This window comes from Vicia villosa, unplaced genomic scaffold, assembly GCF_029867415.1.
Source record: "Vicia villosa cultivar HV-30 ecotype Madison, WI unplaced genomic scaffold, Vvil1.0 ctg.001714F_1_1, whole genome shotgun sequence".
NCBI lineage: Eukaryota > Viridiplantae > Streptophyta > Magnoliopsida > Fabales > Fabaceae > Vicia > Vicia villosa.
Genome location: NW_026705708.1, coordinates 145001 through 161801, shown reverse-complemented (window position 1 = coordinate 161801; position 16801 = coordinate 145001). Strand labels below are relative to the sequence as shown.

Below are 16801 nucleotides of genomic sequence, written 5' to 3'. Positions count from 1 at the left end.
TATGTTTAGGTATCACTTACAAAAATATCTTAATCAATAGTAAATTTTCGTATATAAAAATATTTAGATCAATAATAGATTTTTTTCGTATACTATAATTTGGTACCATTTATAAAAAAATTGGATCAATGGTAAACTCTTTCTCGTATATAAAAAATTATTGTTTATAAAAAATTTTGTATCAACAATATATTTATTTATATTTATGAAAATATTTATATCAACAGTAGACTTTTTTCTCATTTATAAAAATATTTGTATTAATAATATAATTTTTTTCATTTATAAAAATATTTGTATCAACAATAAAAAAATTCATTTATAAAAATAATACTGTTTATTAAAATATTTGGATCAACTATACATTTTATCAATTAGCTCATTTCTTTCAAATTTGAATCATTAACTCACTTCCATTTATTTCATGTAGTTGTAAAATTTACACACAAAAATTAACAAAATGAATTCTTATTTAATAACTTGTATTTATATCATAAATTCGGGATGAATTTGCAAATTTGAAACAAAATAGACCAAAATAAATAAATATATTAAAAAATATGACACCCAAAATACATTTCATTCAATAAAAAATATAATAAATATAATAAAAAAATATGACACCCAAAAGAGTAATTTTGCTAAAATCTTTTGCATGAGAGAGTGTATCAATACTATAATACCACTTTTTCATCCACCATAGTTGCTAATAGTAAACTCTATTCACAATGTTTTGTGTTATTAGAAAAATAACCCCTTTTCAACTAAAAAATGACACTAAGAAATGTGCAAAAATCACTTTGAAATTTTTATCTCATTGCTTTATTTAGTATATATTTAGATAAGTAAAACAAAAATTGATAAAAAAAATTTCTCGTACCTCACTATAAAATTGGGCCATCCATTATACTATACCATACACTTTCAAAGAACTTCAAAAGTCATGTTCCAAGAAACAGAAATTAGAAAACATCTTAAATATTATGATAAAATGATAGTAAAAATATATTTTATTTTATTTTTTCTTGTCTACAGTATTTAGTATCGGGTAAGATATTTTTTGTGAATTTTTTTTGTTGTAAAATAAAAAGAATTTTTTATGCATTTTTATAAATTAATTTAATATTTTTTATAACTTATTTGTTAATTAATAAAATAAGTTTATTTAATATTTTTAACATTTAAAAAAAATAAAGATTCACCAAAAATATTTGTTATAGCTGATCTAAAGGGAAAAATATTGAAATATAATTTTTTTTTTTGAAATTGTAAATTAACAAAATATATGGTAGTTCTTTACAAATGATATGAAGTGGAAAAATCAACTTTGATTATCATTATCAGACATATCATGAAAAATGTATGTTCTAGGAGAAAAGAAGAAGAATTTTTAATTTTGTTTTTCAAATGAATATAACTATTAGAGAAAGTAGAGTGAAATATAAAAATGAGAGAGAGGAGAAAAAAATAAAAATTATGCATGAAAAAGTGAATGGAAGAAATTAAGAGAGAACTTTGGTTTTATAAAGAAAAAGAGTGTTATAAGAAGTTTATAAGAGAAGTTTGAAATTTGATATTTAAATTTTAAATTTAAAAATTGGGTAGTAAGAGTGGAGTTTATAAAAGAGAAAAGTATGGATGCAGTAAAGATGGTCATTTATTGAAACATTAAATTGCAATGTAATAAAAAGACGAATTAGACAGGACAATATGTTGTTTTGGAAATGATAAAAAAAATTGAAAAACAGGTCAAATAAAGAATGATTAGACAAGATAATATGTTATTTTGGAAATGATTTTTTTTATTTTTTGGAAGTAGTTTGTTCACATAAAGACCAAGACAGTCAATTGCGATTTAAATCAAAGTTGAAAATTGATTCAATTAGACAAAAATTATCTCCAAAAGTGTGACGTGTTGGTTGGCAATGTTACAAACTGAAAAAGCACTTCTATAGTAATCAAAGTTGACCATATATCATTATATGTGAACTATTGTACCTATATTGTTACCTAATCTGTTGCTACCTAAGTTTAGGCCTGATGCACTAAATTATTAGGAAGGAGTGAAATTGGCATTGGAAAATTCAAAATGTGTTTTTTTATAGATACTTTTATAATTTATTTTGAAAATATTTTGAATTTTTTTTTTCTTATCCATGTGTGATCATTGTCCATAGAAAAAATTACTAAATATTTGTATATTGGTGTAAAACTAAAAAATGTTGGTATTGTAAAACTAAAAAATGTTGGTATTTCAACAATATTTATATACTATAGAACATGTCATTTTAATTTTTCCATATTTTTTTAAATGAGTAAATATACTATATATTTAATATATTAAAGATAAAAGATATCCATCAAATTTTAAAAGATTCAGTATCAATATAATTTCAATAACAATTATTATATTACAAAGAGAAGTCTTATGTTAAAAAAAATCTTCACTCTCACAAAGAGAACTCTTCTTCCTCTCATTACAATATCATCCCAATCTATCTTCTATATTGACATAGTCTCTTTACAAAATTTATTAAGTTTTTCTCGCCATTTGTATTTTTAAAAAAATGAAAAAATCTAAAGAAAATAATTTAAAATTAATTTAAACTATATCTAAAGTTAAAATAATTTAAATTTGTTAAAATATTTTTTATTATTTAAACATACTTATATAAGATTTCAGATAATATTTCGTTTTAACCGGCCAAAAAATGCAAGGAGACAATATATTCAAACTTATTTATTGTTACTTTATTGCAAAGAGCAAAGATAATAAAGCTAATAATAATAATTAAATGCTATTGAAGTATTTTTTACAGGAATGGTAGAAGTGCTAATATAAATTTAATATTTTGAAATATATTAAAGGAATATATCAATGAGGAAATTATATGCCAAAACACAAGTTGGATAGTGTTAGAACATCAAGCTCAAAACATTTTCATTCTGCATCTCATTCCATCCATCTACCCATTTCATTGGCCAGTAGAAAAAATTTGCTCTATTCTCTCATGTGAAGTAGGAAGAGTTTTCAATATAAAAATAAAACATGTGTCCTGCAAAAACAACATTACACAAATAAATGAAAAAAAAAACAGAAACATTATTCAAGTCTGCAACTCACATTCTTTCTATTAAACGCTACTAACACAAACATAAAGTAAAATCAGAAAAATGAACACATTGCAACAACTCACCTTCCTTTAATTTCAAATTTGAAATTTTTTGTTGAATCTCATTGTAGTTTAGATCTGCAAAAATTAAGACAAAAAATATTAATGAAATACAAGAAGAATTGTTCAAAAAAGTAATATTTGTATCAACAATAGATTTTTGTGTTAATAAAAATATGTGTATCAACAATACTTTTTTTTCATTTATAAAAATATTTATATCAATCATAAATTTTTTCGTTTATTTAAATATTTGTATCAACAACACTTTTCCATTTATTAAAATATTTGTATCAATAGTACAATTTTTTACGTTTATAAAAATATTTGTATCAAATGACAAATAAATATTATAAATATTATTATGACAAATCAAGGTAAAATCTAAAAACGCGTGAATTTTCTCCCGTTAAAATCTTTCCCATTTATATAAATATTTATGCAAACTTTTAGTTTTATAAATATCAATTAATAACATATATTTTCCGTATACACATAAATATCAATTAATAACCTACATTTAATTTTAAATTGATAGTAAAGATTTTATATTTGCTCTCTTCTAATTAAACGTCTTTTCATATAAAAAATAGTTTTCATGCTAATTTTTTAAAATCTAAAAATAAATAAAAAATCATAAATAAAAATACAACAATACAATTTCCTGTGTATAAAAATAACATTATTTCTAAAATTATATGAATCAAAAATAATTTTTTTCCATAAATAAATATTAATCTTAATTTGTAGCTATTGAAACTAATTTAGAATCTAATTTGAAAATGACAAAGATAAACTAAATTATTAATATAAATAATTAAAATCAAAATTAAAATTTAAAACTAATAACTACATATTATTGAAACAACATATTTGAAATTTATAAATAAATATATGACACATATTTCTAAAATATGTATTTTAATTTTTAAGAGATTATTAATAACATATATTAATTTTTTTAGATAAAAATAACATATATTCTCAAAAACACTTTTAAATATTTTAAACTTTTCTGTCATTTTTTGTATTTGCATCAATTATACAAACATTAATAATTACTATCGTAATTACGATAGTAATTATTATTGAATACTATAAATGGTATAAAATGATACTACCATCTCATCATTCTTTTTACAATTTGATATTATTGAATATATGTGGACCAAATATTAGCTAACTTTTATCCGGGTACTTATCAATCATTTATTTTTATTTATTATAAACAATTTTTAATTTTTAATTATAAAATTAATTAGAGAAGTTTTTTTGTGTTTTAGTATTTTTGAAAATAGATATGAAAAAGTTGATATAGTATAGTATTGGTTTTTAGTTGGTGCCTTTTTAAAAAAGAAATTAAAATGTTATGTGGTAATCCCTGTTTTATGTTGGAATGTATAGATTAGAAAGAGTTAATAGTTTTGTCTATGAGTGAAAAAAATATTGAATATATAAGATGCACATAAAAATATACTAAAATGTGTGTTGTCTTGTCACACACTTTTTGAATAGTGATAAAGTTGGATAGAGTTGTACAGTTATTGTGGCAGAAAGACTTAAAGTAAAATTATTATTTTCCATACCTGCAAAATATTGTAGAGAAGAGATGAGACATGAGAGAAAAGAGAAGAAAATGATTGATGTGACGTGTCTGAAAAGATTAAAAAAATATTGTGTAAAAGTAAATCAGATTTTGTACCATTTTAAAGTTATATACAGAATAAATTGAAACTTTATTGATTTTAAAATGGTACAAAACCACTGGATCTTCAAATTCATAATCCTTTTGATACCTCTTGAATTTTGATACCCTTCTTCCATTGTTCCATTTCACAATCCTATTCAATACATATAACAAATTAAAAATCTCAAACATAAATTTTAACTTTTAAGATAAAAATTAATGTTGAATTTTACAACAATACAAACTTAAAAATATTTACAAAAAAAATAATTATTTGACAAATCTTTGCTACATTAAAATTACAGAAAAATAATTAGGATCAAAATTTTATAGTTGCTGATACAAATATAAATTAATTTTAACATATCAATTTATTCAACAAATAACTCATTGGATTGGCTACCCAAATATAAAAAACAATTGCACACTTACAAAAGGCTTTCTAAAGTGAAAAAAAATACAAACTTACTTTAAATCAGGGCCAAAAATCGTAACAGACAAAATACAAAAGTTGAGCAAGGTGAAAGTTAAAAGAAGAAAATGGCGAGATCTGAAAAAACACAAAAGGAAAAGAATCAAAAAACGCAACATCAAAGTTTCAGCATTGCAACACACACATATTGCTCACAGTTTGACCTTGAACACGATAAAATCGAAAATAAAAGCATAACCTCAGAACACAACAAAACATGGAAAACAATGGCAAAAGTGAATATACAAACCTTGTAAGTATGAAGAAGATGAGAGTTGATTTCAAATCTGGTGGTTTTGATATCAGATCCAGTGATTTCAATTTCAGATCCGATGTTCCCGACCCGTGGTTTCGATTTCAGATCCGTTGGAAGCCGTTTCAATTTTACACAGTCTCATTTCAGATCAGAAAGTTTTTTGTTTCATCTCATTATAGTCAAGATCTGCAAAAATTAGCACCAAAATTATTAGTAAAATGCAAACAAAATAATGTTAAAAAAACGAATAGAAGAAATGTTGCATTTTAAAAGACAGCATTTTTTATAAAATGTGTGTGGAAAGGTGTAAAAGAATTTTTTTTATGAGGTTGTATAGAAGAAGAAGAAGAGGAAGTGGAGAAAGATAGAAGACGTAGAAGAGAGGATAATGAAGAGAGAGAAACATAAGCCATAAATGAGAAGGGATAATGAAGAGAGAGAAACATAAGCCATAAATGAGAAGGTTAGAATATTAGGTGATATATTAATTTGAGATTATATTAAAAAGCAACTAAAGGAAGAATAAACAAATGAACAAAATGAGAGCTTAAAGCAAAAGTCATCCACGTGGCCAATTTTAGGAGTAGAGGGGTAAAATGGTATTTGGAAGAACATGTTATTTTCTTATATTGTAGATTCATATAAATAATTATATTTTTTAATAACTGGTTATAAAATCCATTTATCCAAGACCACGTTTTTAAACTGATTATAAAGTTATAACCAAATTTTAATTTAAAATCGATTTTCAAAATTTGTATTTTTTCGAGAATAAAACGATTTTTCATATTTTTTAAAAATCTTTTTTTCGTATTTTCGGAAAAAAAATTTAATTTTCTGTTTTTTAAAAATCACTTAATTTTCGAAAAAAAAACTTGATTTTGTTCAATTCGATAAAATACGATTTTCATCTTTATTTGAAAAATTCAATTTTTTCGTATTCTTGCTTGTATTTCGAAAAGAACTCAATTTTTTACGAATTTAGAGATAAAATTGATTTTTTTTTTTTGTATTTCCAAAAAAAATAAACTTTTGAATTTATGAAAAATGATTTTTTTCGTATTTAAAAAAATCAATTTTTTTGTATTTCCGAAAAAATTGACATTTCATATTTCCAAAAAAACATCGTTAAAAATCATTAACTGATTTTTTATAACCGAATTTGGATATGAAAATGAATAATTTATATAATCCGTTAATTTGAACACCCCTAATGATAGCCTTCAATAGGTGAAAAGTGTCCGCTTCCGGTCTGTTGAGATTAATAAAAAAAACATTTTACAAAATTATTCTAAAATAAAATAGATATACCAGTATAGTTTATAAAATTAAAATTAGTTGATAAAAATGAACAATGAAACTAGAAAACAAAAAGATTCACAAACAAACCATTATACATACTTGGTTAAATGTAACTATGTGGTGTAATGATACCAGATGATGGTCCTTGGAACTGGTACTCTCGATGATATAACTATGAAAATCGTGAATGTTGCTTTCAGTAGCCTGAAATGCATCAACTCTGACTCCAATACATCGAGCCATAACTACAAGTTCCTAAAACGTGATTTCTTTAGCTTTAATAACCTCTAAAGTTTCAGAATTGTCCAACATGGACTCATCAAACCATCTCCAATTTCCTGCACATGAATTATCCAAATGAAAACCAGAAGTGGGTATTGATAAAAATATATGAATTATCCAAAAGAAAAACACATTGTCAAAGAGAAGTGGGGATCGATGGCAATATATAAGATTTTAAAAGCTTGTCCAACATATTTGTACACCCAATATTATTGATAGACTTATAGATAGAGGTAGAATTAATCAATCTAAGTAGTGTGTCTCACTCCTCATAAAAGTAAATATTAATAGAAAAAATGTAAGAAAGATAGGAATACCTCTCCATATTATGTTAGGATGGATGGCAAGACTAGCGGGGCCACAATAATTTTGTACTTTTGGAAGAAAAAAAATTTCTGTTTTATAAAAAACATTCAATTTTCGAAATAAAACTTTATTTAAAATAAGTTGATAAAAATGAATAATGAAACAAGAAAACAAAAAGATTCACAAACAAACCATTATACATACTTGGTTAAATGTAACTATGTGGTATAATGATACCAGATGATGGTACTTGGAACTGGTACTCTCGATGATATAACTATGAAAATCGTGAATGGTGCTTTCAATAGCCTGAAATGCATCAACTCTGACTCCAATACATCGAGCCATAGCTACAAGTTCTTGAAACGTGGTTTCTTTAGCTTTAATAACCTATAAAGTTTCAGAATTGTCAAACATGGACTCATCAAACTTTCTCCAATTTCCTGTCCATGAATTATCCAAATGAAAAACAAAAGTGGGTATTGATAACAATATATGAATTATCCAAATGAAAAACACATTGTCAAAGAGAAGTGGGGATCGATGGCAATATATAAGATTTTTAAAGTTTATCCAACATATTTGTATACCCAATATTATAGATAGACTTATAGATAGAGATAGAATTAATCAATCTAAGTAGTGTGTCTCACTCCTGATAAAAGTAAATATTAATAAGAAAAAAAGTAAGCAAGATAAGAATACCTCTCCATATTATGTGGGGATCGATAACAAGACTAGCGGGGCCACAATAATTTCGTATTTTTGGAAAAAAAATAAATTTCTGTTTTATAAAAAACATTCAATTTTCGAAATAAAACTTTATTTAAAATAAGTTGATAAAAATGAATAATGAAACTAGAAAACAAAAAGATTCACAAACAAACCATTATACATACTTGGTTAAATGTAACAATGTGGTATAATGATACCAGATGATGGTACTTGGAACTGGTACTCTCGATGATATAACTATGAAAATCGTGAATGGTGCTTTCAATAGCCTGAAATGCATCAACTCTGACTCCAATACATCGAGCCATAGCTACATGTTCCTGAAACGTGATTTCTTTAGCTTTAATAACCTCTAAAGTTTCAGAATTGTCCAACATGGACTCATCAAACCATCTCCAATTTCCTGCACATGAATTATCCAAATGAAAAACAGAAGTGAGTATTGATAAAAATATATGAATTATCCAAAAGAAAAACACATTGTCAAAGAGAATTGGAGATCGATGGCAATATATAAGATTTTAAAAGCTTGTCCAAAATATTTGTACGCCCAATATTATAGATGGACTTATAGATAAAGGTAGAATTAATCAATCTAAGTAGTGTGTCTCACTCCTCATAAAAGTAAATATTAATAGAAAAATGTAAGCAAGATAAGAATACCTCTCCATATTATGAGAGGATCGATGGCAAGACTAGCGGGGCCACAATAATTTCGTATTTTTGGAAAAAAAAATTCCGTTTTTTAAAAAACACTCAATTTTCTAAATAAAACTTGATTTAAAATAAGTTGATAAAAATGAATAATGAAACTAGAAAACAAAAAGACTCACAAACAAACCATTATACATACTTGGTTAATTGTAACTATGTGGTACGATGATACCAGATGATGGTCCATGGAACTGGTACTTTCGATGATATAACTATGAAAATCGTGAATGGTGCTTTCAGTAGCCTGAAATGCATCAATTCTAACTCCAATACATCGAGCCATAGCTAAAAGTTCCTGAAACGTGATTTCTTTAGCTTTAATAACCTCTAAAGTTTCAGAATTGTCCAACATGGACTCATCAAACCATCTCCAATTTCCTACACATGAATTATCCAAATGAAAAATAGAAGTGGGTATTGATAACGATATATGAATTATCCAAATGAAAAACACATTGTCAAAGAAAAGTGGGGATCGATGGCAATATATAAGATTTTAAAAGCTTGTCCAACATATTTGTACACCCAATATTATAGATAGACTTATAGATAGAGGTAGAATTAATCAATCTAAGTAGTGTGTCTCACTCCTCATAAGAGTAAATATTAATAGAAAAATGTAAGCAAGATAAGAATACCTCTCCATATTATGTGAGGATCGATGGCAAGACTAGCGGGGCCACATTAATTTCGTATTTTCGGAAAAAAAATTCATTTTCCGTTTTTCAAAAAACACTCAATTTTCGAAATAAAACTTGATTTGAAATTAGTTGATAAAAATGAATAATGAAACTAGAAAATAAAAAGATTCACAAACAAACAATTATATATACTTGGTTAACAAACACAGTAAACCAAAAGATTCATTTTCTTGTGCAAAGCATGCAAAACTTATTTGTTTTCTCAATTACTTCAAAACTAAAAAGGTTAGCAAAATAAAGCAGTCAATTATATCAATCAAACTTTAATACTCACGGCCTCCAATAACCTAAAACCCCACACTCCCTGTTTGTTCAGATTTATCTTACTACTTGCATAAGTATCTAAAAGACTTTTGAGAGAGCTTATCGAAACAACTTATCATATGAAAACAGACCGACTTTACATTATCATATGCCTAATGCTTATGCTACGGAATTTCAACAATTAACTTGTTTATGCTAAAAGGTACCAGCAATAATAGAAGTGTTAAAAAATCCCATGAAAGATCAAATATACCAACCACTATAGAAATTCAATTAAGTTGTTTATGCTAAAAACTATCAGCTACCACTATAGAAATTCAATTAACTTGTTCTAAAAGCTACCAGCAATAATTGAAGTGTTAAGAAATCCCATGAAAGATTACATATACCAAAATATAGGTTAGAAGGTGTTTATCTAAACAATGAAAAGAAAAAAATATAACCGCTCACCATAATCCATTTGATAACACGTCCCATTATACACAACAACTTCTCTTCAATAGCTCTCTCATCATCCTTCTCATCATCCTTCACAATTAATGTCCCTCCATCCATATACCTAGCGCAGAAAATCGAATACATAACCAAATCAAAAATGAAAAAACGACAATTCATCAAAACCAAATTAGAACCGTAGGTTTTTACCTTGGCGACTGAAGAATTTTCTTGTTGAGCAAGAGAGTAGGTTTATCCTGTAGTGTCCCTCCATCCATATACCTAGCGCAGAAAATCGAATACATAACCAAATCAAAAATGAAAAAACGACAATTCATCAAAACCAAATTAGAACCCTAGGTTTTTACCTTGGCGACTGAAGAATTTTCTTCGTGAGCAATAGAGTAGGTTTATCTTTTGGTCTTTCAAACGGTGGAATGTTGGCGGCGCGGCAACATAGTCGGGGGAGCGCCCCCGCCGCAACTGATCTACGGAAGCGAAGTGGAATGGGTTTTGGATGATCTCAAATTGAATTTCCAGTTGCCGCCATTATTTCCATTTAAATAGGGTTTTTTTGTTAGCTCCGAATTGCACCTTCTATTTGTATTTGTAGTATATGGATACCTCCTACCCTATTGAGTATATTTCATTTCACCCCTTGGATCTTTTAGCTATCTGCACATTAGTAAATATTGTTTTCGTAGATGCACATTAGTAAAAAAAAAATTAAAAAGAAAATTGGTTTTTTCAGAGGTGTATCTACGGAAGCATTTAAACTAATGTATGTTGGAAAAAATACACATAAGTTCAGCTCAGTGATTATTATGTAAGTGCATCTACGAAATGACTTAGCGCCAGAATATATCGTACATGTACCTACGGAAACATCAGATATAGTTTGAACTAGCTTGATCACTCCCCATTGTTACATTTCTTCCTCAAACTCTACTTTTCACAACCTAAAAACCCTACATCATCAATATCAATTTCCACTCCAAAACTCCAGTTTTTTTGTGTAACAAATCAAAGGGAGCAGGAGAAGACTGAATTTCAGATAAATATTCATTTTTATGGAACTGGTACTCTCGATGGTATAACTATGAAAATCGTGAATCGTGCTTTCAGTAGCCTGAAATGCATCAACTCTTACTCCAATACATCGAGCCATAGCTACAAGTTCCTGAAACGTGATTTCTTTAGCTTTAATAACCTCTAAAGTTAAAGAATTGTCCAACATGGACTCATCAAACCATCTTCAATTTCCTGCACATGAATTATTCAAATGAAAAACAGAAGTGGGTATTGATAACAATATATAAATTATCCAAATGAAAAACACATTGTCAAAGAGAAGTGGGGATCGATGGCAATATATACGATTTTAAAAGCTTGTCCAACATATTTGTACACCCAATATTATAGATAGACTTATAGATAGAGTTAGAATTAATCAATCTAAGTAGTGTGTCTCACTCCTGATAAAAGTAAATATTAATAGAAAAATGTAAGCAAGATAAGAATACCTCTTCATATTATGTAAGGATCGATGCAAGACTAGCGGGGCCACAATAATTTCGTACTTTTGAAAAAAATAATAAATTTTCCGTTTTTTAAAAAACACTCAATTTTCGAAAAAAAACTTGATTTAAAATTAGTTGATAAAAATGAATAATGAAACTAGAAAACAAAAAGACTCACAAACAAACCATTATATATACTTGGTTAAATATAACTCTGTGGTATGATGATACCAGATGATGGTCCTTGGAACTAGTACTCTCGATGATATAACTATGAAAATCGTGAATGGTGCTTTCAGTAGCCTGAAATGCATCAACTCTGACTCCAATACATCGAGCCATAACTACAAGTTCCTGAAACGTGATTACTTTAGCTTTAATAACCTATAAAGTTTCAAAATTGTCCAACATGGACTCATCAAACCATCTCCAATTTCGTGCACATGAACTATCCAAATGAAAAACAGAAGTGTGTATTGATAACAATATATGAATTATCCAAATGAAAAACACATTGTCAAAGAGAAGTGGGGATCGATGGCAATATATAAGATTTTAAAAGCTTGTCCAACATATTTGTACACCTAATATTATAGATATACTTATACATAGAGGTAGAATTAATCAATCTAAGTAGTGTGTCTCACTCCTGATAAAAGTTAATATTAATAGAAAAACGTAAGCAAGATAAGAATACTCTCCATATTATGTGAGGATCGATGGCAAGACTAGCGGGGCCACAGTAATTTCGTATTTTTGGAAAAAAAATTAATTTTCCGTTTTTTAAAAAACACTCAATTTTCGAAATAGAACTTGATTTAAAATTAGTTGATAAAAATGAATAATGAAACAAGAAAACAAAAAGACTCACAAACAAACCATTATATATACTTGGTTAAATGTAACTCCGTGGTATGATGATACCAGATGATGGTCCTTGGAACTGGTACTCTCGATGATATAACTATGAAAATCGTGAATGGTACTTTTAGTAGCCTGAAATGCATCAACTCAGACTCCAATACATCGATCCATAACTACAAGTTCCTGAAACGTGATTACTTTAGCTTTAATAACCTATAAAGTTTCAAAATTGTCCAACATGGACTCATCAAACCATCTCCAATTTCGTGCACATGAATTATCCAAATGAAAAACAGAAGTGGGTATTGATAACAATATATGAATTATCCAAATGAAAAACACATTGTCAAAGAGAAGTGGGGATCGATGGCAATATATAAGATTTTAAAAGCTTGTCCAACATATTTGTACACCCAATATTATAGATATACTTATACATAGAGGTAGAATTAATCAATCTAAGTAGTGTGTCTCACTCCTGATAAAACGTAAGCAAGATAAGAATACCTCTCCATATTATGTGAGGATCGATGGCAAGACTAGCGGGGCCACAGTAATTTCGTATTTTTGGAAAAAAAATTAATTTTCCGTTTTTTAAAAAACACTCAATTTTCGAAATAGAACTTGATTTAAAATTAGTTGATAAAAATTAATAATGAAACTAGAAAACAAAAAGACTCACAAACAAACCATTATATATATATATATATATATATATATATATATATATATATATATATATATATATATATATATATATATATATATATATATATATATATATATATATATATATATATATATATATATATATATATATATATATATATATATATATATATATATATATATATATATATATATATATATATATATATATAATTGGTTAAATGTAACTCTGTGGTATAATGATACCAGATGATGGTCCTTGGAACTGGTACTCTCGATGATATAATTATGAAAATCGTGAATGGTGTTTTCAGTAGCCGGAAATGCATCAATTCTGACTCCAATACATCGAGCCATAGCTACAAGTTCCTGAAACATGATTTCTTTAGCTTTAATAACCTCTAAAGTTTCAGAATTGTCCAACATGGACTCATCAAACTTTCTCCAATTTTCTGCCCATGAATTATCCAAATGAAAAACAAAAGTGGGTATTGATAACAATATATGAATTATCCAAATGAAAAACACATTGTCAAAGAGAAGTGGGGATCGATGGCAATATATAAGATTTTTAAAGCTTATCCAACATATTTGTATACCCAATATTATAGATAGACTTATAGATAGAGATAGAATCAATCAATCTAAGTAGTGTGTCTCACTCCTGATAAAAGTAAATATTAATAAGAAAAAAGTAAGCAAGATAAGAATACCTCTCCATATTATGTGGGGATCGATGCAAGACTAACGGGGCCACAATAATTTCGTATTTTTGGAAAAAAAATAAATTTTACGTTTTTTAAAAAACACTCGAGTTTCGAAATAAAACTTGATTTAAAATTACTTGATTAAAATGAATAATGAAACTAGAAAACAATAAGACTCACAAACAAACCATTATATATACTTGGTTAAATGTAACTCTCTGGTATAATGATACCAGATGACGGTCCTTGGAACTGTTACTCTCGATGATATAACTATGAAAATCGTGAATTGTGCTTTCAGTAGCCTGAAATGCATCAACTGTGACTCCAATACATCGAGCCATAGCTACAAGTTCCTGAAACGTGATTTCTTTAGTTTTAATAACCTCTAAAGTTTCAGAATTGTCCAACATGGACTCATCAAACCATCTCCTATTTCCTGCACATGAATTATCCAAATGAAAAAGGAAAGTGGGTATTGATAACAATATATGAATTATCCAAATGAATAACACATTGGCAAAGAGAAGTGGGGATCAATGGCAATATATAAGATTTTAAAAGCTTGTCCAACATATTTGTACACCCAACATTATAGATAGAGGTAGAATTAATCAATCTAAGTAGTGTGTCTCACTCCTGAAAAAAGTAAATATTAATAGAAAAATGTAAGCAAGATATAAATACCTCTCCATATTATGTTAGGATCGATGGTACGACTAGCGGGGCCACAATAATTTCGTATTTTTGGAAAAAAAAATTAATTTTCCGTTTTTTAAAAAACACTCAATTTTCAAAATAAAACTTGATTTTGTTCTATTCGATAAAATACAATTTTCGTATTCCCGTTCGTGTTTCGAAAACAACTCGATTTCTTACGAAATTAGAAATGAAATTGATTTTTTTTTTATTTTCAAAAAAAAAATTTAACTTTTGTATTTTTGAAAAATGATTTTTTTCGTATTTAAAAAAAAAACAATTTTTTGTATTTCCGAAAAAATTGACGTTTCATATTTCCAAAAAAAACATCGATAAAAATTGATTTTTAATATTTTTGGAAAAACTCAATTTTTTTGTATTTCCTAAAAAAATTAATTTTCTGTACTTAAAAAAAGAAATTGTTTTTTAAAATTTTGGTAGTGTGTCTCACTCCTGATAAAAGTAAATATTAATAGAAAAATGTAAGCAAGATAAGAATACCTCCCCATATTATGTGGGGATTGATAGCAAGACTAGCGGGGCCACAATAATTTCGTATTTCTGGAAAAAAAAATTTCCGTTTTGTAAAAAACACTCAATTTTCGAAAAAAAACTTGATTTAAAATTAGTTGATAAAAATGAATAATGAAACTAGAAAACAAAATGACTCACAAACAAACCATTATATATACTTGGTTAAATATAACTCTGTGGTATGATGATACCAGATGATGGTCCTTGGAACTGGTACTCTCGATGATATAACTATGAAAATCGTGAATGGTGCTTTCAGTAGCCTGAAATGCATCAACTCTGACTCCAATACATCGACCATAACTACAAGTTCCTGAAACGTGATTACTTTAGCTTTAATAACCTATAAAGTTTCAAAATTGTCCAACATGGACTCATCAAACCATCTCCAATTTCGTGCACATGAATTATCCAAATGAAAAATAGAAGTGGGTATTGATAACAATATATGAATTATCCAAATGAAAAACACATTGTCAAAGAGAAGTGGGGATCGATGGCAATATATAAGATTTTAAAAGCTTGTCCAACATATTTGTACACCCAATGTTATAGATATACTTATACATAGAGGTAGAATTAATCAATCTAAGTAGTGTGTCTCACTCCTGATAAAAGTTAACATTACTAGAAAAACGTAAGCAAGATAAGAATACCTCTCCATATTATGTGAGGATCGATGGCAAGACTAGCGGGGCCACAGTAATTTCGTATTTTTGGAAAAAAAATTAATTTTCCGTTTTTTAAAAAACACTCAATTTTCGAAATAGAACTTGATTTAAAATTAGTTGATAAAAATTAATAATGAAACTAGAAAAAAAAAAGACTCACAAACACACCATTATATATATATATATATATATATATATATATATATATATATATATATATATATATATACTTGGTTAAATGTAACTCTGTGGTATAATGATACCAGATGATGGTCCTTGGAACTGGTACTCTCGATGATATAATTATGAAAATCCTGAATGGTGTTTTCAGTAGCCGGAAATGCATCAATTCTGACTCCAATACATCGAGCCATAGCTACAAGTTCCTGAAACGTGATTTCTTTAGCTTTAATAACCTATAAAGTTTCAAAATTGTCCAACATGGACTCATCAAACCATCTCCAATTTCGTGCACATGAATTATCCAAATGAAAAATAGAAGTGGGTATTGATAACAATATATGAATTATCCAAATGAAAAACACATTGTCAAAGAGAAGTGGGGATCGATGGCAATATATAAGATTTTAAAAGCTTGTCCAACATATTTGTACACCCAATGTTATAGATATACTTATACATAGAGGTAGAATTAATCAATCTAAGTAGTGTGTCTCACTCCTGATAAAAGTTAACATTAATAGAAAAACGTAAGCAAGATAAGAATACCTCTCCATATTATGTGAGGATCGATGGCAAGACTAGCGGGGCCACAGTAATTTCGTATTTTTGGAAAAAAAATTAATTTTC

The 16801-nt window shown here is 27.1% G+C and overlaps 1 long non-coding RNA gene across 1 annotated transcript; it reads right to left on the bottom strand.

Annotated features, from left to right (window-relative positions):
• Window positions 1-2773: 2773 nt before the first annotated feature.
• Window positions 2774-6001, bottom strand: LOC131636403 (uncharacterized). The gene is made up of 4 exons (XR_009294081.1): window positions 5583-6001; window positions 4970-5014; window positions 3198-3251; window positions 2774-3056 (listed from the first exon to the last, which is right to left on the bottom strand). It is a non-coding gene; the product is annotated as an uncharacterized LOC131636403 (long non-coding RNA).
• Window positions 6002-16801: the final 10800 nt, after the last annotated feature.